The sequence below is a fragment of the Mirounga angustirostris genome, unplaced genomic scaffold, assembly GCF_029215605.1.
Source record: "Mirounga angustirostris isolate CCGP_5_RB_7025 unplaced genomic scaffold, mMirAng1.0.hap1 SCAF_8, whole genome shotgun sequence".
In the NCBI taxonomy this organism is placed as follows: Eukaryota; Metazoa; Chordata; class Mammalia; order Carnivora; family Phocidae; genus Mirounga; species Mirounga angustirostris.
Window position 1 is genome coordinate 37,168,461 of NW_026991716.1, and position 5,895 is coordinate 37,174,355.

Here is a 5,895-nt window from a genome sequence, read left to right on the forward strand (position 1 = left end):
CCCGCAACCTTCCATTTCCTCATCTGTTAAATGGGGCTAGTAACAGGGCCTACAGCCCAGGTGGTTGTGTGGATTAAATGGGAAGCACTTAGCACACCTGCTATTACAGTAAATGGTAGTTATGTTACCATTATATCTCATCCAATAACCGCTTTTTCCAAACATTTAGGAAAGTTTCCGTCCTCTCATAAGAAAGTTTCCATTTCTCTGATGGGTCACATAATCTGCTGTCATCTGCATATGCTATCAATGTACTTGTACCTTCACCCACAAAGAATGGTCTCACCACAAGTTCCAGACCAATGTTTCCCCAAAGCAGCATTTCCGGGGAGTTATGAATTCTTGAAGATTTTTTTCCATCTTATTAATAATGGATATAGAGAAATCTACCTCGTCCCACGAGGAAAGAGATGTCCCCAAAGGGCCTGCTCCTCTCTCGCCTCTGTAGAAAGTACCTTTCTGATATTCATCTGGTTCTGTAACTTGGGAAGAGAGAGGCATCAGGGATTGAGAACCGGAAGGAAGGTGACCCAGAATGAATGAATGACAGGCTGTGAGAAAAGACAGCTTGCAGCTCTCTCCTGGTTTTCCGGGAACTAACTCTGCTCTGAAGGATCCAAGGGAAAGCTGAGGGCCGTTGCGGGGACAAGAAGCTGGGCGGATGGAACAGCGTCCTGCAGATGGGGATTTAAGTTTTCCCATTGCTCTCCAAGAATAGCAGGAAAGGATGTGTTTTCTAACCCTGTTTTCTTTGCCCCAGATCCTTCTGGGAGGTCAGCAGTGCCCCTGAAGGTCATCCTCACACCCGCACCTTCCGGTCCCAGGGACTCCTGATGCTAGCCCACTGCCATTACCAACATCACTGTGGGAGACGCCTCCCACTCAGCTTCTGCAGGGGGGACTGGCGACCGGGGGTGCTTCTGGGGGCCTCTGAGCGGGGAGGAGAGGGAAGGGGCGGTGACAGGGGTAGTGGTGACACACGGCCTCTTCCAGACTGCAGAGTAATTTCAGGGAGCTTTCAGACTGCCCAGAGGGGCAGATGGGAACACTCCTGTTTGCTTGGAAGTGGGTCACACAGCCCGCAGTTGGGGGAACTCGAAACACTTGTCCTAACTGTCCTTAACCCTAGTGTGCAAGAAAGAACTACAGTTAGTTCTGGAAGGAAAGAGAAAGTATCTCTTCTGGGAAAAGTATAGGCACCACCATTTTAAAGATAATACTCTTGAGGCCCAGGAAAATTATGGCCTTCTCCAGAGCAGTTTGTTAGCAGTAGGAAAAAGACTAGAAATGCGACCTCCAGCAGCCCCTCTTCCTCCACCTGCACCCGTGCCTGCATCCTGGGGAGTTTGGAGTCTTCTCTAAGCTACTTTGTGATTGAGGTCTGGCCGCCTCATGGAGTCTGGAGCACAACGCCTTTGCAAACACTTTCCTGTTCCTGCCTCTTTCTCAAGGGCCACCACCTGTTTCAGAAAATCTCCACAAAAGAACCAGGTTTTATCACTTTTACTCCACTATTCAGCACCAATATTTATCATTTATACTAAGGAAATGGGCCCGTTGGATATGTTTACATGTACATCTCATACTTTTTAATTTTTATTAGGAAATTTTCACTGTGTAAAAAAGATATATAAAGGGGGCGCCTGGGTGGCGCAGTCGTTAAGCGTCTGCCTTCGGCTCAGGTCATGATCCCAGGTCCTGGGATCGAGCCCCGCATCGGGCTCCCCGTTCGGTGGGAAGCCTGCTTCTCCCTCTCCTGCTCCCCCTGCTTGTGTTCCCTCGCTGTCTCTCTCTCTGTCAAATAAAAAAAAAAAAGATATATAAAGAAAAGTCAAAAAATATCATTGACACTACTGGTCCAACTTAAGAAATAAAATATTATAATACAGTCAAAGCCACCTGCATTTGCCTCCCCAGTCACACTGTCTCTCCCCCTGCCTACCCAACTGGAGACATGGAACTGTGTTTTCATCACTTCCATGCATCTTTTTATACTTGAGACATTATTTTTTATGTGAATAACATAGAGGTGGTCCTCCCTCTGCACAGTGGTTCAGGGCCATAAAAACAACCACACAGGCTAAGACCATGCAAACGATCTCAAAAATCAACGGGAATAAATGACAGTTGCTTTTTGTGCTTTAAAACTTCTTGTGAGAACCTTAAAAACTCTCCCTGTAGACTATACATTTTTGAGGGAATTCTCTTAAAAATAGTAAAAACAATGTTTAAAATATGAATGTTATCCCAATTATTCCATTTAAAACATGAGAAGCCTTGAGAATTGTAAAAAAGCTTCTCAAGACCAGTTTGAACAGTGCTTGACTTCTTTGTCCCATCATACAAATAGTGCATATCTTCCAGCTCTCGCATTTTCCTCACCTTACAATAAAAATCAAGGGTACTTTCTATCTTTTCTATGTTTGAACCAACTTTCAGCCTTTTTTATCCTTTGCACTTTTAATGGCATGACACATCTCCAAGAATTCCTTTAGTGGAAAGTTTTTGCCAGCTTCATTTACCCGGAGCCATCTTCATCCTTTCCATCACAACCATGTCCTCATTAATGTGGATTAACTGTGCTTCCCCACGTTCTTCTGGCCGCCCAGCCACGTTCTCACCAGACACAGCAGTGCCCCTTCCCTCAGGCAGCTAGCCCCTTCCACGGCTCCCTTTACATTCGATTGGACTAACCCCTGCCAAACTAGCAACTTTTTGTTTCTTTGCTGTGCTTCTTTCATTTTCGTCGGGCGATTTCCTCTTTCGATGATCCATTTTGGTGAAATGTCACATAGTTTCATCATCAGTAGACACCGAAGCAACACAGCTGCATGCCTTTCCTCTCTGTGCATGTACCGAATCCCAGATGCCGGGTGACTGGTCACCCTAACCTGCGAAAGAAGTGAAAAGACCGTTGAGGATCATGATAAACACCTGCTGTTATGGAGTGCTATGTGGAATGAAGACTTCTGATCTGAGTTTGTACCCTGTGCATTCACACATAGTCCACATAGCATGGTAATGAGTTCAAGCTGTGTTGTCAGGGCCCTGATTTAACTAAACAGTGATAATGGAAGTCCATGTATATGGGGATCATGCAAAACGAGGAAAGCCTGCATTTTATGTCTCTATCTCTCAAAGCAATGTATAGACTGCTTTTAAACTTAAAGCTCAATGCTAATCCTACTGCATGAATATTTCTTTTTCTTCCGACTCCTTTTCCTCTCTTGCTTGTTAACACCTGTGTGTGGCTCTCCCCTTATACTTGAAACCAGGAGCTCCGTTTCTCCCATTGGCTAAGGAGCTCCCCAGTGATGGCGGTGATCTGAACTCAGGCTGTTACCTGAGTTTACTTGAGACCCCCAAGAGCGTCCGCTGAGTGGTGGATGGATGTGACTAGCTGCGGGGAGCTTGGATTAGAGTCACACTCCAGGTGCTGAGAAGTCATGCAAGGACATCCTAAAAGAGTCTCTTGTTCGGGGGCCTATACCACATCCCCCATCAGGGCCCCCACTGCGGGCTTTCCCTGTCTCCACTATTTGTGCCCTTTAGAGTTAAATTGATTTTAATAGCACCCAATTTTCTCAAGTGCTGCAGAGACAGGTTTCAAAGGGAGGGTTATTCCCACCTCCTTTCGCTTCCTGAGTCCCAAATGGACATTTAAAAAGTCATTTCAGCTGATGCTTGGCCCCTGGCCCAAGGAGAGGTAATTAGGGAAAAAGTATTGGGCCTGGACCTGGCCGTTAAAACTAAGACCTTCCCGGGTTCCTGGGTGGCTCAGTTGGTTAAGCGACTGCCTTCGGCTCAGGTCATGATCCTGGAGTCCCGGGATGGAGTCCCACATCGGGCTACCTGCTCGGCGGGGCGTCTGCTTCTCCCTCTGACCCTCCCCCCTCTCATGTGCTCGCTCTCTCTCTCCTTCTCTCTCTTTCAAATAAATAAATAAAATAAAATCTTTAAAAAAAAAAACTAAGACCTTCCCCTTTTGCTATTCTCATGATGTTTAGAAAAGGAAGTGTTTGTGGGGGTGTTTGAATGGACGAGCAAATGTGCGTGTGAGTGTGTGTGTGCGCACGTGAAGGCATTTGTGGTGCAAGTAAGCACATATTTAAGTGTGCCGGGGGTGGGGTGCCCCAGAAAAGATGGTTATGGGGATGTGTGCTGTGTAGGCGTATGTGTGTCTTGTTCTTATCTATATCCTCAGTGTTGGGTATATTGTGGGTATACAGTAAATATATGCTGAACAAATGTACCGACCAATCAATACTCAGTGAGCCTGTGCACTGTGTGTATGCCCCTATCATTCCATTGGCATATCCCTTCCCTGTTTCTATTTTTGTGTCCAGGGAAACCCGCTGGAGCCCGTATTGTACCAGTGTGTGAGCAGGGTATGTTAGCAGACTGTACCCACTGCCTCTGGGGTGTGTTTGTGTGTTTGTGATGTGAATGCATGTCCATGAGTATGGGAGTGCGTATTTTCATCTGAAGTCAAAACCTACTGCCCAGCGTCTCAGGCTGGGATCCTTATACACCCCTTCTGACACCAACCCCCAGGCTCAGTGGTGTCCCCAGGTGCGACACCCTACAACTTTGGCCCTTTCCTCTCCTTCCCTGTGCACCCACCTCAGCCGTGTGGTGGCAGCTACATATCACACTCAGTCTGCCCCCGAGCATACAAGAACCTTCTTCACATCAAGCAAGCTTGGGCTTGGACACTTCTGAATTGGGAAGCAGCTCAGTGAAGTTTTAAGGGAGAGCAAATATTATCCCTTCCTTAATGTGTGTTGGCACATGCAAGTGTGCATATAATTTGTGCAATCGTGCCCAAAGACATTGCAAATGCTGTGACTGTGTCCCACGTCCCAAATCAGCATCTTATGGTCATGCTACAGTGTTATTAATCTAGGATTCTTTTCTGGTGGCTGATTTTGGGACCCACTCATCAGTCTGCCTATATCTGGGGTGTATCCACTGAACAAGTACAAAGATAACAAACAGTACCACGTAGGGCTTAGAACTTGGTGTTTCCAATCCAATACACATCTTAAACTCTGAGGAACTGACTGGAAGGCAGACGCCTGCCAGGTGAGGGAGTTACACGGACTAGGGGCAGCCACGAAAACCTGCACGAGGGAGATGAAATTCTGCCAAGGCCCGGGAAAGTGATGTAGGTGTTTACTCGAATATGGACAAAGGCTTTTCAAATGAGGAGCCAACCAGGATGCCAGGAGGAGGAGGTTTGATGTGACCAACATCTGCAAGCCAGTTGCAACTTTCCTGAGCACTCTAGTTCAGCAAGCAATGTTAATTCATGTGCATGTAGTGCTCTGGGGAAGCACACATTTATGCATCTTCTCAGCATCTGCAGGGCATCAAATGAGTGCGAGGCACTGCGCCTGGCTCAGAAGAGGACACGCAAGGAGAGAAACCTTGTACAGACGAGGAAGTTGAAGCTCTGAGAGGCTGTGTAGGGTCAGAGTCTAAGTAGACAAAACTGTAGCCCAGGTCTACCAGCAAAAAACTGATTATGGTGGAGGTTGAGGGATAGTGTGGGGGTGCTGTGTTGGTTGGGGGGTATCATGCTCAGGAGACTGAATGGGCCGGGGTGTCTGGGGTAAAGGGGACACAGACACCCCAGGTGAGGATCTATGGTTTCCCTGAAAGATATCTTAGAACTTCCAAGAGATACTGAGACTTCAGGGTCCACCCCAGAGCAGCGGGGGAACCAGGACTTGAGATGGCAGTGGAAGGAGGTGAGGCTGCGGGGCAGTGGTCCTACTGCTGACACCATCCCCAAGGCATCAGCAGTTGGCCTGAGAAACCTGTCCTGGGTCTGAATCCATGAATGCATTTATAGGTCGTCACTATAATCCGAGTGCCTGCTAATGATCCCAT